This window comes from Anas platyrhynchos, chromosome 3 (genome assembly GCF_047663525.1).
Source record: "Anas platyrhynchos isolate ZD024472 breed Pekin duck chromosome 3, IASCAAS_PekinDuck_T2T, whole genome shotgun sequence".
NCBI lineage: Eukaryota > Metazoa > Chordata > Aves > Anseriformes > Anatidae > Anas > Anas platyrhynchos.
Window position 1 is genome coordinate 18,757,276 of NC_092589.1, and position 26,834 is coordinate 18,784,109.

Below are 26,834 nucleotides of genomic sequence, written 5' to 3' on the forward strand. Positions count from 1 at the left end.
TTTTTTTTTAACAAATTTGAACTCAAGACTTTTGTATGTAGAAATCAATGACTTTTCTTGTGCTTTAAAAGAACATTAGAACTATATCACTGGTTCCTAATTTCATTTTAATTGAGGCTGTATATAAGATTAATGCTAACCCAGAGAGGATAGACTGACTGTTCAGTTGGGTAGGGAGAAGGGAGTAACACAGGGAAATGAGAAGGTGAATGCTTGTGAATACATAGCACACAGCTACACATTTATTATGGATTTTTAATCTCTGAGGCAGAACAAGGATAGCTATTTGCTCAGCTAATGGAAGCTGAAGAGGTACAAACATTTTTAAGAGCAAAACTTGGTAAAGGTCTGAGCCATTCACCACTATAATGTACAATATATTTGTCTATAAATGGAGCTGTTGCAACTAAATACCGCCCTCTTTGTAAAGTGAATAAATATACATCTCCTTTACCAAATATATGTCCTGTGATGTTTGTTGAGAGAGCCCTAAGGGTGGTGGTGAAGGGTGAAATGCCTGATTTGTACAAGGCAGATCTCTTGTGGAAGAGGAAGCCAACCTAATAGGTTACAGTGTTCTGCAAAGCATCTAATATTCTTGGTTTCTTACCTCCCTGTTACATTGGTGTTGTGGTGTCTGGAGAAACTGGATTGAAAGTGGGAAGAGCTGTTCCCTCTTTGGAGAGGTGGAGGTAAAACAGCAGCAGTTCAAGGTTTCTGGTCTTTGGAATGTTTTAGTTGACAGTAAAAAAGTGTCTGAACTATTTGTAAAGCTGTGCTTTCGTTTCATTACTGAGAAGCTGTGAAAATAAATGCAAACACTTGTGCATACTCAGTACTCATACAAGCCACCATATTAAGGTAATCTGGTGTAATTTTTCAAGCAGTACTGATGTTCCTGCCGACTGGCTTCCAATCAGGCAAAAGAGGAGTGTGAATGAAGGTCTGCATCTCTAGTAAGTGCTGAGCTCTTAGGGCACGGAGTAACACAAGCAGTACCCGTGTTTTGGTTTGTGCAAGGTCCTACACATAGTTGTGTGCCGTCCTTTTAGAAGGCAAAGCAGGGTTTGGCTCACAGTGAGCTGAGTACCTTGTTGGCACTACTATTTGGACGTGGGCTGTGATGGTGCTGGAAACTTGAATGTACTGTCAAGGAAGGCATTGCTTGTCAATTGTTTCAGCACAACAAACCTGTTCCAGGAGTGGAGCCATGGAAGAACATGGTAGCAGGAAAAGGAGAGGGATTTTGAGGAATGTTTTCACATCAAAGCCAAAATATCGGCCAGCTGACCATGCCATTCCTATTTTTGTCTTTCAAAGATGCAGCACCTGGAGAAAGAGGTTGGAAATGGGACAGCCTTGCTTTGCAGCCCTAATCCTGGTGTGTTTAGAGCTATGAGGAGAGTAAGGATAGGCTAGCTGCTCATTCTGAGCAATGGAGTTTGGATGAGTGTTTGTATCAAGTCTAATTAAGATATGGCCAGAGCAAACCTCGCTTGTTAAACACAGTGTAAACTCTGAGGTGTACTTTTTGTTTTTATATACCAAAATTGTATTGTTCCATTTATAGGTGTCTAGTTAATGTTAGTCCAGACACCCCTGCACAACCTGAGGGATTTTTTCCTTTGTGGCTTTTTATGTGATGGTAGCCTTTTTTCCAGGTGATTGTAGTAAAGGCACTTCGAATGTGATAAGGAGCAATACCACGAATGACCAGGGGGTGTCACAACAGCTTCACAAAAATACCTTGCTTTTCCAGGCAGCAAGAGCAATCTGTGAATTAATGCCTTCGATGATGGCATCATTTTATGGTTGCTAAATAGGTCCTGCTGTATAACAGTGTCGCTCACCTTCTCATTTCGTGTTATGGCCTGCTTCCAGAGGAACTTTGTTGCACCAGGGCTTTGTGCAAATGATGCTTGATGCCTCTCTTGCTAAATATTTCAGCATTTAATCTGATATTATCATGGTTTGATTTTAATCTGGTTTAATCTGATTTCATGGTCTGAATTTTTGGGTAGACCTGTGTGGTGTCAGGAGTTGGACTCAATGATGGGTCTCTTCCGACTTGGGAAAGTTTAGATTTTTAGATCAGAGGTATTGTATACCCATTCCTTGTAAAATCAAGACAATTAAGAAAATCCTGCTTGGAAGAGAGCCTAAGGAAAAGTCCAAGTGTGCTTCCCTGTGCTTCTGTTTTGGCAGCAAGATATGACACTGTTCAGCAAGGAGGTATGAGAGAGAAACAAGATTTGTGTGAGTGAATCTCACTTTGTCGAAGAGGGGAGGTGAAGTCATGGCCAGACCTGGAGCCTATCCAAAGCTTTTCTAATCACAGAGATGGGCTTAACTAGGTTATTTCAAATACCTTGGCTCAGGAATGAGCACTATCAGTTATTTAGGCATATCTTAAGGAATTAGTGGTGCATTTTCTTCTTAAGAAAAAATCTTTCCAGGTCTATGGGGGCTTGGCAGAACGGTTTGTCTCTAGACTCCTCCCATGATAGTTACTGCACATACAAGCTCAGGACTCCTTAATCTCTGCAGCTGAATTGGAGGACTGTTTGCTTTCACCAACTGACTTGTCTGGTGGTTATTTTACAGTCTTCCCATAGGTCCTGCAATAAAACAACAGTATTTTGCTGCCTGGTGGCACATTCCAGGAGGAGCAGGTCTGTGTGTTTGTCATGCTCGCCTGCACATAGTAAACCCATTCTTTATATTCAGCTGTTGGCCAATGGGGGGCAATAAATGATTTATAACCATGGCAACAGTTGCTGCGGGAAACTGACATCAACAAGAATCTTTTTCATGTCCACATCAATGAAACTATTAAAAATCTTCCCACTCTCAGTCGGGTGAGACCATTTGTGACAACTTCCCCAGAACTGGTGTAGAGGTAAGTCAGATGGAAATGATGCCATGCAAAATGCCTGGTACAGGAACCAATGACCCTTTCGGCTATCTCAAGTTGGAAGCTCCTGTAATCAGACCAAATGTTTTCTGCCACCAGCTGAACCTGGGTTTTCTGGGAAGGGGATTTGACAGCAAAGATTGGCAGAATCTGCTTTTGCTCAAGTTGTGCTGTGTTGTTTCAGAGATTTCTGCAAGGGAGAAAATCTCGTGGTGTGAACTCAGGGGAACGCGGGTATTTGCAGTTGCTGCTCCAGCTGACTGCCTTCAGGCATTCATAGGCTTGGGTCCTGTCTGAACTTGCAGTTCTCTGAAGCTTAATCTTGCGTTCAGGCTCCTCAAAGCAAGGGGTATGGCTGACATAGACATTGCAGATGTGATTAAAGATTTGGGAAAGGGATACATTTAAGTGAAAGAAACTAATGGGATGAAGAGAAGGCTGTTACGGAAAATATGAACTCTGTTGGATGCTTCAAACTGTATGTTTTTACCTCTGTAAGAAAGGAGCTTCAAAGTGACAATTCATTTCCTACTGTCTCCTTGATTCCAGTGAAATATTTTCATGTTTATAGGAAGAATTTTTCTCTCAACAGAGAAATAAATTTCTGTCTGTTCCAAAGAAGACTCCCTTTGTAAAGGGAGTTGTAAAAGCACAAGAAATAGAATTCCTTGGTCAGCCTGTGGTCTACCTTCTGCTCAGTACCCAGCGTGCTTCTGAACACTCAGGAGGCTTTGGCTGTACATCCTTGTCTCTTCCAAAAGCAATCTGCCAGAGTGGAGAGAAACTAGCCTGATGCGTGAAGTGCTGAAGGTGTAGAAGACTGGCAAGAAATTAGTGTTGGCCTTTTTATACAATTAAAGTCTGAATAGAACAGCATTCCTGGTGCTTCCAAAATGCTGTAAGTAGGAAACCTCCCTGTACACGCTGGTGGGATGACCAACATCCCCCTTCTGTGTCCTGGCTGAAGCCATCCTTGTCTCTGCATCATGACTTTGAAGCATGCAAGTCATTGCTGCTCATAGGTGATCTCTTTTTGGTCTGATTGATTTTTAGGAGAAGTCTACATTGTTATGGATATAAGGTTGCTCTTAGTTTAGAAATGGTGTCTTGAACACTTTGACTTCCTGGAAGCTTGAAGTGAGATTGCAATGTAACTTGGTAACGGTACATTTGCAGAAGAAAAATGGGAGTTATTTGCAGACCGATAATTTGATGCACAAAAAATGGTGGAGGGCAATGTGAATAATAAAGTGATGGGAGAGTTGAGGGGAAAAGTAGATTTTTTTTTTTTTTTTTTTTTTTTTGGGGGGGGGAACAGGGAGAGGCTGAAACATTTTATTTTAATATCCTAACAGAACTTCTGGCTTCTTGTTTGGTATTGGTTGGTTTTAATCTGACTTTAATCTTTTTGTTTAATCTCCTCTAGATACTCAAAACAATTCACAATTACATTGGCTCCTTTTATTATTCAAAATTACTCACATTGAATAATTTATTCAATTTTTCCAAATTTATCCAGATGTAAATCTGTTTTTTTTTCCCCTCTAGCTCAGTCTTGGCAAGGAGAGCTGCTGAGGGGTACTGCAGCAGGCTGCAGTGCAAGTAATCTACTTCAGAGCTGCTCGCCAGATGAGACCCTCTAAGTTCTTCATGTTGTTCAGCATTGCTGTGGGAAGCAGTGTTGCTCCCGGGACTAGTCATAGTCCCGCATTTAAAAATGTATGTTTCAATAACAGTGCTGTACTCTGAACTATTTTGGGAAGGGGACCAAATGTCCTGTTGTGTCTCCTGCTGGGCCAGGCAGGAACACCTAACACACGCTCTTCAGAGTGTTTCAGGTGAAGTTTTGGGAACTTAGAAGAGACACAGTAATCATAAAGGCATATTTCTCTTGTTACATTTCAGTCCTCAGCTCCAGACTGCTGACTGCTTTGCAAAATGGTGGAGAAAACAGGTAATAAAAACATGCTGGGTGCTCCACCTGTGTCTGTGCTGGCTGGAACCCGTCCCCAGGCCTTTGTGGTCCATCCTTGGTGTGTGCTCCCTTGGGTGTGACTTTTAGCTCCTTGATTTGCACAACATGCCTTTCTACTCTGTGGGGAAAGTTGTTGTAATGTTCTTAAAATGCAGGAATGTCAGAGCAAGAACTGGTGATGATTTTTTAAGTGTAGTAATAGCACTTTAGGAGATATTCAGAACTTAAGTGCACTCAGGGACCATAAAGGATGCCAACTGACTCATTCTGAGACGATATATGCAGAAAAGGTTAAACAAGCATGGTCTGTGTACCCAACTAAATGCGTTTCTCTGGTGCATGAAGTTCTGATGGTGTGCACAGAATCTCTGCGTTCATTTGATTCACTTAAGTGTTCCCTTGGCTTCAAAAAGCACCTAGAGTACCAAGCCTTATTTACCCTGTGAACAGGCTGAATATGCAGGTGGCCTGAAACAGCAACTCCCTGTTTCTTGTTGGCTGGCATGCCAGTCCTAAAACCTGGTGGTGTTGCTTTGTTGTCAACGCTCAGTTCTTTCCAGATTGGTAATTACTAGGATGAAAAGGGGAGATGATCAGAGTGAAATGCTGAGGTTGGGACAGGGGTAGCTGTATTTCTGGGAAGTTATATTCCTCAGGGGATGACTAAAAAAAAAAAAAAAAAAATCTAAGTGCCTTTATTAGTTCCTCTGTAAAGGCTGCATTTTCTCCTTGATCCTTTCACAGATCTCTTGAAGGCAGTGATAGCTGAGTGTGACGTTTGCGCTGTCGAAATTTCTGCTCTAGACTGAACTATGTGGTTGAATATATTGCAGAAGCTGACTTTTTGAGAGTCTGATGCTGGTACATCACTGACGTGTACTGGGAGGAGAGGAGAAACTGGTGGAGAGAGTAGCTGAGGCCCTGGAGACCTATGTGAGTTGCAGGCATCATATGCTGAGGCCTCTGATAGTGAATGAACTGCTGAAAGGAGTTCAGTATGCAACGTTGAGCCCAGGTACAGGAGCTGATGTCACTGTAATGCTCAGGAGAGGAAATGACTGATTAGGCAAGGTGATCTCATGTAAGTTTGAGGCCAAAGATTTATTTTCTCCTGAGGACTGAAGATTACAGCCTTAATTGCATCTGATAAGAAACGCTCTGAACATCAAAAATAGTGTTTGCTGAATGGAGCTCCAAGTGTCATCGCATTATAGCTGCTGAAAGATTAGAGTAGATTCTCCTGTACAAATCTTCCCTCCATTAACCTCCCCAGTTAGCTCGACTCTTTCAGTTGTAGGATTAGCACCTCCTATGAGTGTCTGCTCTTGTTCCTCTTGTCATCCCTCTATTTGTCAGTCCTCCATTTTGTAATCCTTTCTCAGTTGCTAGAGCCAAATAAACAGTGTCATTTAAAAAACAACATTTAATGCTGTATGATAGTGCTGTACTATCTTGAAGACAGGGAAGGATGGGGGGGTCTCAGTTGCAGTTGCTCCAGTTATCTCAACTTCAATGTTTTGCATTTCTGTAGTCTAACACGGTTTAAAGTACGGTTCCATAGGGATCAGTTCCTGCTCAGTATGTGAAATGAGAAAAGGCTGACAGCATAAGGGAAGTGTGTGTATGTGCAAGAAATCCTCATTCATTAGAGATGTGGGGGAAACAATACTGAGCAACTGTGCAAGCACAACTCTGATGTGTGCCTCTGGGGAAGTACTCAAGTGTAGCCCTGTAATCTCCTTTTAGAAACATGAATACAGCAAGCAAGGAAAAGTCTTTAAACAGCTGCAGATATCTTCCCTTGCTTCCAAGATCTCGCCAAAGTGGGCCTCTAGGAGTTATCATAGTGTTTTATGTAAGTAATGATTGCCTTTGTGTCTGAACTATCTTGTAGCATCTAGAGTGGAGTTTTGGTGTCCCTCATTCACCATTTACCATTGTGGGAAAAACAGACCTGATTTGGGGAAAATGAATTTAATTTAGTGCTAGTTGAAAGAGATTTGGATGGTGAAAAACAAAGGCAAAATTAAAACACGTCCCTCCCTATCCTGCTTTTTTTTCTCAGACTGAGCTTCATTCCTGACCACCCACTGAGTGGCCTTGGGGAATGGGAATAGTTTTCTCCTGCTCCACTGTGGGTTATTTGCAAGGGCTGCAATCTCTGTACCAATGGATAAACCTGCTCCTCCATGGGCCACAGTTTCAGGAAAAACTCAGTCTCCTCCACCATGGTCTCGTCTCTGTGGTCTGCAGGAAAATACTGGCTCTGCAGGGGAATCTCTGCCCTCGTGCCTCATCCCCTTCCTCCTTGTCTCACCTTGGTGCTCACAAGGCTGTTTCTCACACTTCTTCCCTCACTGTGGTGCAGAGTTTAACCCTTACGCAGTTTTCACAGAGGCTCCATCGGCATGGATGAGGGTCTCAGTTGTGCCCTGGGATGGGGCTATTGGAGCCATCTGGAGCCAGCTGTGTCCAGCACAGGGCAGGCCCGGCCTCACCTCACAGGGGTGGCCCTGCAGCAGCCCCCTGCCAATGCCTCCTCATAGGTTCCTGTTATGTCCCCCAGGAGTATATGCTAAACAAGTGTTTAGTTTCTTGGCAAAATTCATTAACTGGTTCAGTTTTGCTTTGTCTGATCTTCAGAGAGTTTCCAGCCTTGTTTTGGACTGCTGGTGTCAAGAAATCCATCGGGCACCTCATGTACACAGTGCAGCAGGTCCCAGTCTGTGGAGGAGGGTGGTGTATGTCGTCTGTACACTGCTTTTTCTGTTTCCCATATAGGAAAAGACCTGTTCCTGTGGCTGGTTTGGGGTATAGGTGCACAATTTTTGAAAAAGCTTTACTGAGATCTGGAGCTGAAGGTCTCAGGTCCGATATCTGACTGAAAAATAAGAAACAGCCTCCTCAATGGTTGTCCTTATCCCTTATGTGACTCTAGTTTCCTGCTCATTCCTCCTTTTCCAATCAGTCCTCAAATAGCCTCTGCAAGGAGCTTGGTGTTTGTATGCTGAACCCACAAACCTTTGCTGAGTACCCAGAAACAACCTGGTCATGTATTACTGAGTTTGTCTTCATATGATTTGCTTTGCTAATTATAGTTCAAACATGAATGCATGTTCCCTCACTTCTGATGTTAGAGCGTGTACCTGTTTTTGGAGTTGTTATTATTACCTGTTGGTATTGTCTGCAAAGCTGGAGGAGGTATTTATAAATAAGCTACTGATTATGTGGCTGCAAATGCATGTGAAATCAGCTAGTTGGAAATCAGACAGAGGTTTGTAAAAGGAATAAATCTGCAGCTAATTAATTTCGCACTTCGCAGAGGCCAGAGATGAGGGGTGCTTAATCATGAATATGTGGATTGACAGACTGGATTGGGCTTAGGTAAACTGTTTTGTTCAGAATCCCATCTCTGACAGTCCCAGACTTGATATTTTAGAGAAAGGCACAAGAGCCCTGCAGTGAGCAGAGACAGTATTTCATCCTAATGGAGGACATAAACCCAGGTGTAATCTATGCTTCATAGTGCCTTCTGTGAGCCATTTGTAAATCTGTAAGTTAAATAAGAAATCAAGATCCCCAAGGGATGTGGTTTTCAGTCACACCTCTGTTCAGGTGTAATCCCCTCCTTGAAAATTCAGATACTCGAAGAAAACTGCAAATGAACACAACCCTGACCTGTTGAGGCTCTTCTGTCTCGCTCTCAGTGGAATCATCCAGACTGCAGACTCTCCTTAAATCAACATTATATAAGCTCTTATTTACACAGATTAAAAAAAAAAAATAAAAATGAAGTGATGGCCAGATGTGAAGCAGGGTAAGACATTGACTCCTATTTGAAAAAAGGAAGTAGGAGACTGTGTGGAAATATATTTAACTATTTAGTGCCATGTAAGAATCTGAATGCTTTGCAGTTGTTAGTGAGGAGACTTTGACAGTACATTAAATATGTTGGAAAGACTTTGTGATGAACAGGCAATGCAGCATGGTAGTACTTCCTTTTCTCTCACTCCCTTCACCAAAATACAGTGGATTAGTCATATAGTCATAGAGCAGGCTGAACGGTTCAAAGAAACGTTGGCTTATGTTTTTTCATATCATAGAATCTTAGAATTAAAAACTATCTAGTTCCAATCCCCCTGCCATAGTCAGGGATACCACCAACTAGATCAGGTTGCTCAGGGCCTCATCTAACCTGGTCTTGAACACCTCCAGGGATGGGGCATCCACAACCTCTCTGAGCAACCTGTTCCAGTGCCTCACTACCCAGTGAAGAATTTCCTCATAATCTAAATCTCCCCTCTTTTATTTCAAAATCATTCTCCCTCATCCTGTCATTATCTAACTGAGCAAAGAGTCAGTCTCCATCTTTTTCATAAGTCCTCTTTAAGTACTGAAAAACCACAGCAAGATTAGCCTGGAACCTTCTCTTCTTTAGGTTGAACAGCCCCAGGTCATCTTTATGGCCCTCCTCTGGACCCTCTCTAACAGCCCCACATCCTCCTTGTGCTGGGGGCCCTAGACCTGGACACAGCACTCTAAGTGGGGCCTCACAAGGGCAGAGCAGAGGGGGACAATCACCTCTTGACCTGCTTGCCATGTCTCTGTTGATGCAGCCTAGGACACAGTTGGCCTTCAGGGCTGCAAGCACACACTGTTGGCTCACATCGAGCTTTTTGTCCACCAGAACCCCCAAGTCTCTCTCTGCAGGGCTGCTCTCAATGAGTTCTCCCAGCCTGTACTCATGTCTGGGTTTGCCCTGACCCAGGTGCAGAACCTTGCACTTCAGCTTGTTGAACCTCTTTCAACAAGTCCTTCTTTCTACTCTTTTTAAAAATGGGAGTGAAATACATGATCTCGTGATATCATTGGGGAAGAGCTGTGTTGTAATCATTGCAGGAGTTCTTTGCCTGAACTGCTATGTTCAGAAATCACAAAGATTCAAGAATTTTGGAACAGACAATTGCTTTCTGAAAACTCAAACTGAGATGTAGTTGTAATTCAGGGTTCATTTTCTTTCTTTCCTTTTTTTTTTTTTTTTTTTTTTTTCTTTCCCTATTTTGTTTACCAAAGAAGCAGAAACAATGCCATATAACTTGGGTGCCCACTTTCACATGAATGCAAAGGCAGCAGTGTGGTGAATTATTGCAAGAACTCGTCTGTTCTCTCATCTGAATTGTTCACTCATCTGAATATTTTTTCTGTGAGGAATTTGGAAAATATTTGCTAATAATCAATTTCTATGTGAAAATCAGTATTGGTTTGTAGTTAGCAAAATTAACTATTTGTCAGCTAATTTGTACACAAGCATTTAAAGCAAATCTTGCTTTTATAGACAAAGAAAATGTGTCAATATATGTAGTTTTGCTGTAAGACTTGAGAGCTCAATCAGCCATTACCTGAACCAGCAGCTAAGTTAAAACTTTGCCAAAATGTCTCCTCTATTTAAATAGTAATCAGTAATATTAAATAGGTATTGAGAGAAATAATCAGAAAGATTTTTATAAACAAAATGAGGAAATGATCAATACATTTCCGAACTCTGCTTGCCACTGAAGGAAAGTGAGGCAACCATAGGTAGCCTTTTCCTGGAAAAGTGGTATGTGATGTGCAATGCCTAGATGAGGTAATGTAAAATACTTAGGTATAGGAATACTTAATGTATAGAGCATATTTGTTTGGATTTACTGCTTTCTCTTCCCAAAAGATGTCAAGATTTGCAGTCATGTACAAAATGTGTTATCTAATTTTTGGCATAGTAGTGTTTCCTAGAATAATGTTTCTTACTGAATTGCTCATCCTTCATCCTACTTCCTGATGCACTTTAAGATTCTCCTCCAAGCATCTTTCGAGTCTAGTTCTGCCTAATTAATGAAGTCTAATGAGCTCATAGCCTGGGGTGGAAGTGCTATGGACCAATTGCCTGCACAAGTCAAACATATGCCAATCATAACGTGTTCAAGTGTACTGCAAAATTGTAACTCTAACAAATTAGAGGCCAATAGTTATATTTATCAGTGACAAAATGTGAATCTCTGGGAAGGGCAGATGTCTAAGTCTCACAGTCTGACAGCTGGTGTGTGTTATGGGACATGACAGAATTAACAGGGTAGATACATGCCTGACACCAGCAAATGCCTCCCGTTTTGTTGGTTTGGTGGCCTTATTGCTTAGTCTGTGTTAGTAGGATGTGAGGTATAAAGGCTATATGGCAGTGCAGCTACATAGCCACCAACTGCCTGGTTATGGATAATGAAAATAACCCCTCTGCAGTCCTGAAGATTAATCTAGAGATGGCTTGTGTCAGTCTACATGCAAGAAATAGCCTATTGGGATTTGTTTTGGTCGTGACTAGTACAATGCTGCCTTTAAAGTAGAAATGCCCTGTGCGTTGTGATGTACATGGCACATACAGAAAGTACATCACATATCCATAAGGCTGAGGCAGCCGATGCCACCTTGTGTCTTTTGCTGTCTTGAAGCAAAGCAGCAGGTTGCGAACTCTGGTGCGGCTGCGAGGAGCTGCTGCTTTATTTCCCTCCATTTAAGCAAGAACACTGGCAAGGTGCCTGCCCTCCCCTGAGAGCCTCATCCTCCAGGTTTGTTTGCACACTGCTTGCCAAACGCCTAAAAAAAGGAGCCAATGAGATTGCATTTACCTAATACGTTAATGAATCTGCTTAGGTGTCTTCAAGTCCAATTTCTTAGTGAGTGGTGACAGTTTAATGCCTTGGGACTGAATAGCAGAGGAGAAGTTGGGGGGTGATGGATTGCCAGAGGAATGCTGAAACCTGAGGACTTCACTGTGCCAGGTCCTTCAGCCCAGAGTTAAACTTCTCTGGGTATTGATGGAAGCATGTAAATAAGAACAAAGATGAAGGTAGGTCTCCCTTATTGTCATTCTTGTAGCAAGCATTTTATTTGCTTTGCAATTAACGTTGTTTGCCAAAGGAACTTGAACTCCTTGGCAAGCTGCATGGCAGTAGATTTTACTTATTATTGTTTCCTTGAGTCATAGTTTCAACAATTTTTTTTTAAAGGATCCCCTGGTAAGGCAGGATTATAATAGCCTTTATTATTCCTAGCAAAATGCACGGGAAAAACAGGTTCAATCCATGCTAGCTCCTTCTGTCTCCTGTGGTGATGTACCAATAGATCTTTAGCAGATGAGTTTTATGTGTTAGGGCTGGTATGCAAAATTCTGCCACCTCTGAAAAAGCAGTTCATAGGTCTGATTCTCAAAGAAACGGTGTGCTGCATTTCCCTTCACCCTGGGAAGACCACTCAGCTGGATGCTGAACTGAGGAGCAGTTGCCTTTTTGGTCAGCGTGAGGTGGGTGGCTGAGTCTGTCCAAGGAACACATCCATGGTTTTACTGCAGCACACGCCTAGATTTGCTTAAAATGCCCGGTGTATTGGACTTTACATCTCTGCAGCTAGCTTCTGTGTTTACCTGTTGGTGGCCAAAACAGTGGCACATTTTGTTCTATCCCAGGCAAAGCTCCGTTGCTGAATGCTGTGCCAGCCTGGATTGCAGGAGTATGTACAAGTCTTGTGCAAGCCCTGCCCCTTCCACAGCTCCCGTGGGGCTCTTCTTATGGCTTCTTTGGGTAACAGTGAGATCCCAGTGGGCCATTCTGGACATACCTTTGCACGTTTTTTTTTTTTTAATAAATAAATAAAAGCTGAGAACTTCCTCTCTAAGGTTTAGTTTCACTGGAAAGTTTCTAAAACTTTAGACTTCTTACAAAAGTCCTATGTATATTATCCAAATCCCCCCCGCCACATTTTTTTTTGTTTTGTTTATTGGAAATTTAAGAAGGCAGACATTAAAAATGAGAGCTGTTTATGTTTCAGATGGTTGTATGGCTTTGTCAAATGTTTTCAAACATCTTTATTACTATTCAACTGAAAACTGTTATCATCTTTTTTTTTTTTTTTTTTAATCTGTTTTGTGGAAAATAAAAGATCACAACCTAAGTGTGTGTTTGAAGAGAAAAAAATATATTTTAATTGAAGATTATATTTATAATGAAGGTTTTTATCGCTTCTTTAAAAAATGCACAGACAATAGACTGCATGAAGAAGCTTCATTCCATGTTTTAGTCTGTGTGCTGAAGGTTTTTCCCTGACAATTAAAATCAATTACGGTTTTTCTATTAGCACTGATGAGAATGAGATAAGACCTAAACTGTCATCTCCTCTCATGGTTTCCTGTGGCTCCTATGGTTTAAAACCCAACAACAACACCATAAAAAAACTCAAGCAGCCACATTCAATCAGTCCTCAGGATGATCATAATTTCATGGTGAATGTTTGCCCCACAGACTCAAAGCTCTTTAGCAGCTACAGAGAGGAAGATGGACATGCCTGAGTCTCCAGAGGAGCCTGTCACAGTACTAAGCATTCTCTGAGACTCAGATTTCAAGGACAAATCCTTGTTGGGATGCCTAGCTTAGTGCTCCTAGGTACAAGCAGTGCACACCTCCCCTGTCTTTCAATAACTGCTCAAACCCCATCCAATTTGGCATTAAAAAATGCTCTCGGTGATAAGATGCCCCACAATAGAGAAAAATTTTATTCCATTTAAGAATCTCATTTCTCAGTCATCTCATTTGCTTCGGAGGCAGCATGTCTTATTTTAAACAAGCAAAACAAACAAACAAAAAAAGAACCCTTACTAAACTCTCGGAAAATGTTAACTAGACAATGGTTTTTTATATTTGGAGAAAAAAACGGTGAAGTCCTTGCTTTTCTTTAAGATAATGGTACAAATGACATGATCACTGTCTCTCAGATGAGGAATTGAATGACACAGTGTAAGATGTATGAAGAAAGCTTTTCTTCACTAGTAGCTGGAGCTATCATAGTGGTTTCCAAAGTATCTCAGAACTGAGTGATGGGAAATCAGTGACCACCAAGGCTGAAACCCAAGTTCTGTGTGTCAGTTTCTCCATGTGCGAGGAAGGGGTAGCCCTACTTGGCTAGTTTATCACAATTCTTTGTTTTCTATGGCTGAATGCTTGGAGTTTTTTAGAGAAAAATATGCAGTGGAGGCAAAGTATGTGCTTCTTACTGTCCTGAGGAAAACCCTGCAGGAAGGTTCTTTGGTCTCTGCCTGAAAAGCTTTCAGTTTATGTAGGCAAGGACATCAAAAAGGTGAGCGAAAGAAGATGCTGTTGCAGCCAGAATGCAGAGAGAATGTGATAAGGAAAATCAAACTCTGTTGAGGTGCTGACCCTTGTTCTTGGTGAGGCTCTGTGGGATGTAATTTGCAGGGCTATGAGGAGCAGCGGGCTTGCAATCCACAAGCTGGTTAGCAGCCACCTGTATGCAAGTCATAGTTCCATGTGAGTTTTTCTTTCTGCTCCCAAGTTCTCCTTTTTTATTTTATTTATTTTTATTTATTTATTTATTTATTTTTTTGGCACTGAAATGGTCTCTTCTAGATGTACTGATTTTTTGATTACCAGTCTGCCTTCAGGTGCAGTCATGAGGCCTAATGCTTCACAGGGTCTTGAATCGCTTCAAGCTCTGCCAACATGGGATTTATGGCATTTCAATGTACTCATTGTTTGCCTCATGTCATGACCAAACTCCAGTTCATACTGAAGGCTCCGTACACAGCTACCAGCTTGATGAAAAAAGCCATCTGCTAAATGAGCTGTTCCCACCACGCTGCCACCACCGTGGAGCAGGCAGGGGCTGATCCCATTCCTCCTTGGCTTTCCCACCAGTGCGCTAAGCCCCCCAGATTCTCTCATACTTCATTTCTGGCATCTAGTATGAATGATAGCTTGGCTATTTTTCATCCTTTATTATTGTCTGCTGTAGGCTAGTGACTGGAAATCATTTTCCACTCAGGACTGACAGGGATAATGTGATCTGGAAGAGGAATCATTTCTCAAAATGTCCATAGGCTGGGCACAGTGGCTGCTTGATTTTAGTGGGGTCACACTCAGTCCTCTTATTTTTACTTCTCTTTTTTTTCCCCAACAAACTCAGTGAAGGGTAAAGGAGATAGAACTGCATCCTGTACAATTTTATTTCAAGAGCAGCTACAAAAAAGAAACAACAAAAAGCTACCATCCCTTTCACGCACATTAAACTCAAAGTAGCCATGGAAAACTTTTTCTCCACTGTAGGCACAGAGTTTGAAACAGTGATGGTGAAAAAGGGAACTTACTCATCTACCACAGCAGTCTTCTCCATGACTTTGTTCTGGTATGTAAATTCTTAGTTTTTGTAATTTTTGGAGAAAAATTACTAGCCTGTGCCTATTTTTCCTTTCCATAGAGCTCAAGCAGATAATTTCTGGAGCTTTAGAGGATTTAAATGGAAAGCCATTAACAAGGAAATTGAGTCCTTTCTCATCTTGACTCAGTTTGTCTCATCTCTGTGTTGATTTTGATGATGTTCTCTGATCTGGAAGACTTAGGAAGACTTTTAGGAAATTTGGGTATCCTCTATCTCACAGTACATTCTCTGCCAGGCTCTTATCAAGGAATTGATGAAAGCTGAAAGTGTTTTTAGGACCTCTGCTGTTTATAAGACTTAAAGAAACAACAATGCTTTTCTGTGTCAGTTTTCATAAAGTGCCCCCAGGAACATCTGCTTTCTGACCTGTGCTGTGTTACAGGGGATTACTGAGAGCTGTTAGCAGATCCCATTTCCTGAAAATGGTTTGGTGGCTGCCAGCTGGTAAAACGTGTGGATGTAACGTGGGCTCCTACGTATACCTGTTTTACACCTTCATCTCCATCTTCTTCGCCTCTGTTACCAGTGAATGTACCTGTTGTTTTACAGATGTTGTGGTTGTGCATTCTCTGCTTGTGATCTTTGACAGGCCTCCAAATCAGAGATGCAGTCCTGAAGCCTCAGTCCTTCACCCCAAACTGGTCAGGCAGATTTTCTGCTTGGCAGATGAATGGTGCTGGGGGAAAACAGGGCTCTTGGGAAAGAAACAACTAATCCTTCTGTAGGAGCAGAAGGATTTTAAAGTCCGAGGCCTGAACTCTGCATCAATGGGGTTTGATTTCTGGTTCTTTTCAGGCTTTAATGTGACATTGTGGAAAAGCATTTATTTTTTTGTGCAGCTTTGATGTTATTCAGCTGCCTCAGTGAGTACAGTAGCTTGCCAAAACACACCAAAGCAAGTTACTGGGGCTTGCATGCACTGCAGCTGTACTTTAAGGCAGCAGCACAGCTATAGCAGGGCTGCAGTTAGTGCTGTGCATTGCTCTGCAGTAAAGGTCCATGGTGTGACATTAATGGAGCTAATGGACTTTTCCCACCTCCTTAAAGGTGCACCAGCCAAGGTCTGCCTCCAACAGATGGGTGCCCATACTCTGACTCTTCAGCTCAGTAAACCAGCCATGTGGTGAAAACTACAGGATTTGGGTTCAGTTTTCAAAATGATTTATGCTACATTCTCATAAGCTTGGGGAGAAGACTGAGGTCTTTTTAGTAATGTCTTACCCTCAGGAAAATCAGAGGCGCATGTGCATATGCGTGATTAGCAGTCTGGCTCGTGTGCCCTGCTTTTGACATAGCTGCAAAAGAATCAGCATCATAGGGAACTATTATTATTATTATTATTATTATTATTATTATTATTATTATTATTATTTCCTATGTCCTTCTGCCCCTATACTTTGTTTGTGAAGGCTGTCCTGAGTTCCTTTTTTCATTTTTTCCCCTGTTATATAATACCTATTTTATTATGATAAATCAAATGCCATGCAGACTTGTACTAGACCGCAGCTGCTGACAGCTGGTTTCTCTGCATCCCCCGATGAGGTGCAACTTCACGTGGTTGCTGACTTTTTGGGTAGCCAGAATGAACAGATGGTGAGTTGCTACATTTGGTGGTGAGTTAAAGCCTGCAATTAGCCAATACGCAGTTAACTAGATTAGCAACATAGGGAACCGAGTGGGCTTAATTTAGGACCATATGATCCTAAACGAATTAGGTTGGAAAGCATGATGTGTGTACAGTGCCTCGAATCACCAGAGGGTGTCTCAAGGTCTGGTCTGGAAATGTGTCTTTGGTAAGGTAGGTTTTCACTGCTTAGAATTAAGGCTATTCAGAATAGAGATAAATTTATCTCCATTTTATTTGTTTGAGGAATTTGAGGAAAATATCAAACATTCATTTCTAAAACTTATTTTTTCCCCATAGAAATAATTGAAACAAACACTTTTTCACAGATCACATCAATTTTGTGGAATTGTTGTTTTCCATTAAAAAATATTCGGCAAGCTGCAGCCAAGATACTCTATCCATCAGTTTGAAAGTCCCTGATCCCCACAGGATAAATCTCTGGTAAAGCTTAGTTGGCAGCTCTTAATATAGCACCTCTGTAAATGAGACTAGTGCCCTTAAACCCTACCTCGTTTTAGTCATTTTTAAAAAATGTCTCAGCGTTTTCTCCTCAAGATGCCCTGATCCCAGTTGTTACCCATTCACAGACAGCTGTCACTGCATCAAGAGAAACCTTATTTTGCTGGTGTCACTGCAGTTTATTTACTCTAAGGCCATGAGTGCAGTTAGGAGTGGTGTTGCCTGCCTCAGTGTCCCCATATATTTATACACTGCTTAAATCACCTCAGAGAGTTAAGTGCCACTTGTGGGAGCACAAACTGCTTTGGGTTCATCAGAGAGAAGTTGCAATGTAGTTATAAGACTGAAGTATTACCAAAAAATGACTATTTTAAAAATAAAAAGTCTTCATACCCAGCCATCCTTTCTGTATGTTGGTATTTCAGCTTGCATTGATCCTTATAATTGGAAGAGGATTTGGAGCACAGCTTGTATTTGTTAGTGAAACTCCAGCCTTTCCTACCAGTTTGCAAAGCTTCGTTGGCACCTCCAGTACTAAATTAATAACCTGCTTCTGCTGCTGTAGGTCGTATAACTAGAAGGCCTGTATAAACTTGCTGGCTTCTGACCTGTCTGCTGGGCTAATTAATGCCGGGGGCTTGGGTTGTTTCCCTCACCAGCTCAGGTGCTGAATCAGTGTTGATTGCCCATCCCCAATGCACAAATGAGGTTGCAATGGGGAAAGCCTAAGGGCTCCTAACCCAGCAGAAGTTCTGGTGAGCAAAAAAGAAGCGGGATGCGTGCTGTGAGGCTGCTGCAAAGGATCACGCTGCCAAGCAAGTGCACCATGTGAAAGGAAAAATGCGAAGAGGAATAAATAAGTAGATTTCTGACTACAGCTGCAGAACATGGCATTATTTCTATATCTGCTCTAGATGGCAGAAAAAGCCCTGCTCAGCCTCACACTCCTGCCTGCTACTTGTAGGAAGATGTAGCTTGGGAGCAGGCTGCTGGTCAAACAGAGTACAGAGGTTTAACCAAATACGTCCAAGATGTATTTGTTAAAATTGAGAGGCCATGCTTCACTTCTACAGAAAGGGGGCTTCAAGTCAAGTTATTTTATTAATCAACTGCGAGGGATGTTTGGTTTGTTTTCTTTCAGGTGGGAACTGGTGGAAATGCTTTGGTTTGCTACGGATGGATGGGACAGAGGGTTTGATCTAGTAGCTTGTTTTATCCCTTGGCTGTTTTGAGGGACAGTGTTATGACCAGGTTCATGACCAGCTGTTACCAGGTGCATTTCCAGGGTGCCTGTGTGCCAGTGGACACTACTCTTTCCCTGTGTAACACACTGATGTGTCATTACAGGGTGTGCAGGTGGCATCAGAGTGTGTCCATGTGGGCGATGCTGCCCCAGATGAAATGGGTCTGGCACGATGTTCAAAGCAGAAAGGTATTCTTTTCTCCCATGATGGCTGTAATATTTTTCTTCCTCTCAGGAAATAGAAAATAAAACTTTGGCTTGCTGTTTTTCAGGATAAGAGTCTATGTTTTCGGGCTGCTCATTGGTCGAATCTAACCATCAACACCGGTATTACGGAGCAAAATTAAAAGATTACATGCAGTACTCAAGGCCAGAGACTGGACATTAGAAGCTCCCAGCCAGTCTTAGTCTGACTGACTGACATCTTTGCCTTACTTTTGACATTTTTGGTGACTTGATGAGGGCCACACTTTTCAGCATCGCTAGGGAACAGACTGAAGGCTGTATCAGGAAACTCCTCTGAAGAGCTGGTACCACTGCTATTTTGTGGTATTGTCCCTAACTGACAGGTGGGTCTACTCTGTTAGGTAATGCACAGTTGTAGGAAGAGACAATTCCCAGGCTTGCAGGGCTTATTGTCCTAAAAGAAAACATGGAGAAAGGTGAACAAGCAGCATTTCTTCTTTGCTTTGTTTCCAAGAAGGAGCTGTAGCAGATTAAATCTTGCCTGAAGCCTGCAACAGAGCTAAGGCAGAGCTTTCCTGGTATCTCTGAAGGTCTTGAGTCTGGGGGCAGTCCTCTGCCTCTTGTTTGTAGGAACGGGAAGAAGCCTTTGGAGAGAATTCTCCTGTTTCATGCGGGTAATGTCACAACAGGAGACCCATAGCTGTGGTTGGCTCATTTTCTGCCATTCCGTAATATATAGTGTTGTTATTTTCTCATGTATCTGATTACTCAGCCTCAGAGAAGCTGAGGGACTCGCATGATTTAAGGTGACTCATTGTAAGGCTGAATCCTTTACTCCTACGTTGCTGGTACCGGTGGGGTGGCTCAGCAGTGGCAGGAAGATGCTTCTCTTTGGCTTTGCTGCTGCTTTTACCAAGTGAGGCACCCGTCATCTCCCCAAAGCACAACAGGGTGGGTATGCTGCCTGTACTATTGACAAATGATTGCTAACTCTTGCGGATATTTGGTTTTGTTTGTTTTCCTGTAAGAGCTGAATTACTGCACATTTTTCCAGCTAAAAAACTCTTTCCGTTTCCCTGCTTGCTTGCAGATTGGGCACAAGGCTCATGAATCAAAACCTGGAGAATTCCTTTCCTCCTATTTTGTGGACACACTCCATTCAAGTCATTGTATAGACAGACTGAGCAGTAGTTCCTTATTTTTAATAGAGAACAGCATTGCACTTTTGCTCAAAATTTCTCTTTTTTTTTTTTTTTTATCTTAAAAAAAAAAAGCCAACAGTGACTTTGTTATGGAAGATTCCAAAACTAGCCATAGAAATGTTGAAAAAACCATTATTTTTCATTAGAAAAATAGCTTCTGCTCTACATTGCATATTTATGCACAGCCGAGAGGTTTGAAGGTTTGCAATGGCAGTGATGGAAAACTCCTGTTTGGTAGCAGTTAGTGGAGATTGCATTAAGTGTGGCTGTGCTGCATTAGAGAGAGCCAGTCTGAAGGAACTAGTTCTCCTCTTTTGCTAATTTTGCCCTGGTAGGATGCTTTCTGTAGGACTGGTATGGATTTATACCACTCTAAACGAGAGGGGTTCCAAGCTCACATCTCCTATCCAAGCAATTTACCATGCCAGCAAGTCATCAAATACTTTATCCTGCAGAAAAGGGTGTGGGAAAAAAAAAACTTTCCCTTCCTTTTAAAACTTTCCATCAGATGCATTTTGCTATTTGTCTGGGCACCATGCAGAGCTTTAAAGGATGATTCTCATGCAGCAGCTGCGTGGGGGGACTTTGGAGCATGCTGCGTCTCAGAGGTTGTCCCTGCCTGAAGGCTTGGGTGCTGCTGAGCTCCCTGAGGTGCTCCCTGCTGCAGCGTCTGAGGAGCTGGCTGCCAGCCCAGCAGGCAGCAGATATTCCTCGCATCTCACGCTCAGGATTTCTTCAGAGGAGTGGTTGCTATGCAGCCTTGTTTATTTCTGGTATGTGACACTGTTTGCTTGCGGAGCTGTACACCTGGACGGGGCAGCCTGCTGTCCTGGAGAAGGGGGCCGGCTTGCCAAATGGCTGTCCCTGCTTCCAGCTTGGGAAATACAGGGTCTGGAGAGCAAGAAATCCTCATTTCCTCGTGGGACTCGACCTGCAGCAGGGCTTCTACCTCACAGGGGATTACAAGCTTAACAGCATGGAGCTAGGTTTCCGAAGTGAAGGACACGCGTGATATGAAGGAGGTTGGTGAACAGCCCTGTCCTGGGCACTGCTGCTTTGTCAGCAAGGTGGTGCTCCACTGGGGCTGGCAGGAGTGGTGCAGAGGGGCTGCTGTTACTGGGATCTGATGGAGGTTGCTTGGTGAAAGTGTCTTTCCCAGAAGGCAATAAACTCTGCAAGAGAGATTTACATTTATGACTTTTTTTTTTTTTAAATCTTCCTTTTTTTTTTTTTTTTTTTTTTTTTCCCTTTCAAAACATTGTTTTAGTAAATATTACAACAGCGCAAGGGAAGTTTCTTCTGCTGGGTGACTCCAGCTGCGTGCCAGATTTTGGGTGTCATTTAAAGGACAGACACCCCTGAGAGGTGTAGCAGAAGTGGGGTGCCAGATGAAGGAGAAGAGATAAGGACAGGCAGAAGATGCTGAGCACCTGGGGGTTTTCTCTGCCACACCATGGGAACAGAGCAAGAGCTCCCACCTCAGCTCAGGCACTGCCCTTGGCCTCCCGGGTCCCTTTGCTGCTGTGCTCAGGGAAAAGGACAGGTCCCCGCTCAGCTCGTGCTCACACTCACCTTGCTCTGACTGGGTCAAAAAGCAAAAACTGCACTTTGGGTCCTTCTCTGGCACATGCTGCTGTTTTCCAGGTAGACCCAAAGAAGATCTAAATCAAACCAACTTTCTCAATCAGCCGCTGCTGAGGTTTAGGTCAGGGTTATGTGGCTCCACCAGGAGCCTGTTCATCCCTGCAGGATGGTAATCAAGTCTGCTTTTGACAGTGGTTTAAATTGCTGTGTTTCGCTAAGTTTAACCTTGGCACCTCACTCCAAATGATGTGTGGGACAAGTGTTGTTGTTTTTTATTCCAAGTAAAGAGAATCTTAGTGAGCTTACAGGCTGCCTGGTACACAAGTGCCTGGTCCCAAAGCAATATCACTCTGACAAGCAAACTTGCCTTCAGGATAGACTCTGTTTTCAGGGAGGTTTATTATAAGAAGTACAAATCTCTGAAAATTGGATCTGGAAATGATGTAGGAGAACAAGGAGGGAAGATCCACAGTCAAATCCATTTTGAATTCTTGGTGTGTGGAGATGCCAGCCTGCCACAGCTGCAGAGGGAAGACAAACCAAACTCTCTGAAGGATTGAGATTCAAGAGCTATCTGCTGATTATCACAGGTGTTTGCAGGTTACTTTCTCCCTCTGCTTCTGTCTCTCTCTGGAGAGAATCTTTGTTTCACTTTTTTTTTTTTTTTTTTTTCTTCTTTCTTTCTTTCCCTTTCTTTCTGGCAATGTCTGTGCTCCCTCATGCCTCTCAATTCAGCAAGCTGGGGCTCTGCTGCCGTGACCACTGCCATTAATGACAACAGTAACCACACTCCCATTTGCGTAGTATTTGTCACCCCCAGGATCTCTGAGAGCTTTGCAAATATTTCCAAACATTGTTCTCATTTTTCAGTTGGAGATATTGACCTGTAATAAACTAAACTTGACTTGTTCAAAATCTGTGGCATGCAGAGGTCAACTTTATAGACTCCTAACATTTTTTGCAGGCCAGGCAGTGAATTGGCAGCAGAGCTGGTACTGCTCTGGCACAATTTTCATGCTGTTCTTCGGCTTTGTTCACTTTCAGACTTCAGAAGTGGGGGTGCCTTGGGGATGCGGTGTTTTCTGTCAGGTCATTAAGCCAGACTATTGCAGGGTTGGGTCAGCCATCTCTGCTGTGTTGCATGCTCATATCTGGCAGCATTTTTTTGTCCACATTCCTTTATGCACTGCATCCCTCTATGCTGCAGTATAGGATGGATAAAGGCCATCCTATTACTCCTTTACCTCTTGGTGGCCTCCAGCTCACCCAAGGCTGCCAGCTGATAGGTACTAGAAAAATGGCATTTATCTGCCTTGCCTGCAGGTTGGCTCCTCTGGGCAGAATGGTGTTGGGCTCTGAGCAGCAGCTCAGAGGTAAGACAGCAGCCATGCTTAGCAGGCATCAGTGTGTGGTTTGGCCTCTCTGGGTATTTAAATGCCCATGGGGTTAGGTGATATCTGATAGCTTAGGTGAATGGAGACTTAAAAAAAAATAAAATAAAATTCATTGATACTTGAATGGTGGACTTAGGCCCTGAACAGGACACAGGGGTGCTGAAAGGACTAGAGAATAAATTCTGAGCTGGGAACTGTTGTATTTCAAGGTTCATACAACACTAAGAACAGCACTAGGACTAAGCAGAATAGATACAAGAGTAATAAAATGGGCAATTAATCTCATCTCATTAGAGGAGATGCTCCTGCTTTTGCATGTCAGCCCTGCACTTTGTGCTCCCAATGCTTGTTACCCATAATGAAGAATTTCAATACCTAACTCAGATCCCATGATGCAGCTGAATGAAATTGTTGCAGATCACTGAGAATTTCCTTGTCTGGTGATTACACAGGAGCAATGCAGAGCCCTTAGGATGCTCACTCAGAGTTATCTCAGATTTTTGCAGTACTCTGCCGTAGTCAGAGTACTCCTAGTTGTTTTGTGCCTTTATGAAAGATGCATGGAACGGTATGTGAGGCCCCACCAGGAGAAAACTATGAGCCTGGGGGTGTTTAAGGAAAGGTTAGATGTGGCGCTTAGGGATGTGGTTAAGTGGGTAATATTGGTGGTAGGGGGATGGTTGGACCAGCTGATCTTGGAGATTTTTTCCAATCTTAATCATTCTATGATTCTGTATTGTAGAAGCCCTTCACACAGGAGCACAGGGTAGGAGAAATCTCTCCTTTGGGCAGCTGAGGGGAAGGAACTGAGGAGACAAGTCTGATATTTCTAAGGAAAATACTGTCACAAGAAAGTAATGCAAAGCTCCCAGGGCATGTGTAAGCTGTCAGACTGCTGGATTAATGTTTTGAGACATGGGACACTGGTTGGATTTACTTTGAGTGTGTGTTCATTCAAAGTGATGATTGTGACTTCTGTACCCAAGCCTTGAACGCTGGGCATCCAGAGCCTTTCACAGAGTCCTTTGTGGAAAAAATCCTATGCACCCTGTGAGGTCCTGCTCTTGGAAGGAGAAGCAGCTGACTGTCGTGTATTTTTTCTGGTGCCAGCCCCCACAGCCGTACTGCTATCAGCTGAGTTATGTTCATACAGCACTAGTACCTGGAGGCCCATGGTGGTGGGGACCCCTCTGCATGAGGTGTTCTGCAAAACCCTGCCTGGGCTCAGGGCCTTGCAGGTCTGGGGTTCTGTTCAAGGGGCACCCATAGGAGGAGAAAGAACCCTTTCAGTGCTTTTGGTCAAGGCAGGGTTATGCTCAAAGCAAAGGTGCTTCAGTGTACTTGGCTTCTCATTGTCCTGCTGTGCCCAGCAGCCACAGGAGCCTGCAGAGTGATCAATCACCTGCCACTGGGGAATGAATGCCCTTGGCCACAGCTCCAATGGGGACCGTCACAGCGCTCAGTATGCACTTGTGTACAGTACTCAAATAGCTGTGGTGTCCAGCAAAACGCATCATTAGAGCTGTAATGAGGGTTTGTTTGAGCCCTTTTTGAAGGGGCTGATGAGGTTTGGCATTCAGATGTGTTTATTCCCAGATCTTGGTTTGCTGCCCTGGGTGAGCTGCTGCATGTGGTCACTCTTGTTTCATGGCTGAGCAGCCCTGTTTTTCTGAGAAGCAGCCATTACATGAGCTTCTCATAGAGGCAGTGAACTTTAAGGTCTTTCAAATAAGAGACGAGGACAGAACTCATAAAAAGAGCATCATGTGGGTCGCATGTGGAATTTCTAATATGATTTCCTTTGTGTTTCTTGCCATGCACAGTAAATGGTTGAGGAAGCAAGTTTACGGATTCAAAAACTCCTCAAGCCAGTAAACACAATGGTAAAAGAAAATAGATTTTGAATGTGTTACCTCAAGTGTTAATGATTGGATCATTGTGGTGAAAGAGATGGGAACACTTGAGGTACCAAGAACTTAAAGAAGTGGAGGAGGAGGTGCAATCTGTAGCTCAGCCTTGTCATTCTCCTACAGGCTTGGGGGAATTGCTCAGTTCAACTGGTCAATGACTTTCTACTCTGTGAAAACATACTACAGCTGCATTACGGTACTATAAGCTGGAATTCAATGACAAAAATAATGATAATTAAAAAAAAAAATATCCTGTAATCAGTTTCATTGAATCCACACAACCAGCCTCCAGCTGTTAAAATACAGGCTCCAGCAGCTCTGATCCTGATGTGCTCTGTAGGGTTTTTGGTGTTGGCATTGACATGTTTCACGTGGCGATACTGTATATTTGTTGCACTGGGAACCCACCAGAGAAATAGCTTGTTAGTTGGGGCAGACAGTAACGATGGTATTAAACAACCTCCATTTTCATTTACTGGGTGCTAATGAGCCAGAGAAGCTGAACATCCCGGAGGGTGTTTCCTTCGGATTAGCCCATCAGAATGGCAAGATGTGCAGTTACTGTCTAATGAAACATCACCAGGGCCTGGAGCTGCTCAAAGGCAGTTGTGTTCCCTTTTTTTCCTCTTCAGAAAGCCATTTTCTAATATTTTTTCCCCCCACAAAGCAGTGAACCACTTGTACTGTTCTCCTCTGGACAGGGAATGGCACCAACTCATTTTGTGTTTCTCTCAGTAATGGCAGGAGAAGATGAATCCTGCACACCCAGTGCTTCCTATAGACTACAAGAAAATTTGCCAGGGTGTGGAGCTACAGAGCATTGCAGCAATATGAACGTGTTCTACTGTCATTTGCTTGAGGACACCATTTAACCTGATTGTAAGCTTGGTTGGTGGTAAGGTGCCTAAACTTGGACAGGCATTCTTTGTTATTTGTTTTAAGCTCACAGAACACATTAATAGGTACCTGCTTTTTCTTCTCCTTCTGTAAGAGTTTAATTGAGCTGTATGTGACTGATTCTTCTGGCTGCATTTAGCTGCCATGTGATAGTCATTCTTTTTGCAGAGCTTTATAGACACCTATGAGTGGATTTTCAAAAGCAATTCACATTTGCATCCTTCTGTTCCGACTGACATTTATAGGAGTTCTATTGCTGATTTACCATACTGACCTATTATCCTGAGGTATGCTCTGCAAAAAACTCTCTTAGGCCAATACATTAAAAGAAGTCAAAGCTTTGTATGGTGACTGAAGCCTCTGTCAGAAGATGAAAAGAAATATCCAGAGTTTTGAAGTGAAAGCGACCAAACCAGTAAGGGAATAGACCACAGGGGCTGAAGCTGAAAAATGTCATGAAAAATTTTGTTATAGCACTAAACTGGAAAGCTAAGCATAAACTTTTTTTTTTTTTACTCTCATATGTCCTTCACACCATTTCACTGTCCCACTACTCCTGTGGGCTGTACATTCACTGGTGGGAGCATGGCAGACAGTTTCTGGATAGCTGGCATCCCTAAATATGTCATATTATAGGCTCAGGCTTTCTGAGGTGCCATAACAGCTATAGATGGCTCAGCAACGCTAAAAATGCAGACAATTTAGCTACAATAGCAATTGTTTCAACTGCTTTTCTCTTTCCTTTCCCAGCAGGTGGCGGATTTAGAAGTATTTGGCTTGTGGTTTGAGTTGTGCTTCAAAATTACTCATGAATGTGTCATAAAAGCTTATCTTCCCTTTCTACAGAAAAAAAATCCTGTACACTGGTGGAAAGTGACAGAGACATCTTTCATTTATCAAGCTGGACAGGGGTTACAAACCAATCTGCAGTATTGATGGCCAGGCACCCCACCTTAAATGCAGGTATGTTTGTATTAAAAAGGGGAACTATTCCACACCTCATTTTTTTTTTGTTCTTGCTTGTTATTGGTGCATATCAACTTTAACACAACAGTTCCTTGTTATCAGACATGTGCAATTATGCTCCTGCTGCAGCAGCAGAGATAAGTTCTGTGGGACCAGCTCCAATGTGCTGTGCCAGGTCCAGCAGCAGTGAGTGCAGTAAGAAACTTGTCTTGGCTGTTGT

The 26,834-nt window shown here is 42.8% G+C and overlaps 1 protein-coding gene across 5 annotated transcripts in view; it reads left to right on the forward strand.

Annotated features, from left to right (window-relative positions):
* The first annotated feature begins 2,787 nt into the window (after positions 1 to 2,787).
* Positions 2,788 to 26,834, forward strand: part of TOGARAM2 (TOG array regulator of axonemal microtubules 2) — a 57,589-nt gene continuing 33,542 nt past the window's right edge. The window contains exons 1-2 of one of the 5 annotated variants that reach the window (XM_072035468.1): positions 2,788 to 2,899; positions 26,495 to 26,611. The gene's annotated coding sequence lies outside the window, so the exon portion shown is untranslated. Of the gene's footprint in view, positions 2,900 to 11,576; positions 11,770 to 19,490; positions 19,613 to 20,595; positions 20,886 to 25,490; positions 25,631 to 26,494; positions 26,612 to 26,834 lie in introns of those variants that run through there. The other 4 variants (XM_038176320.2, XM_038176321.2, XM_072035467.1 and 1 more) reach the window with 4 other exon arrangements.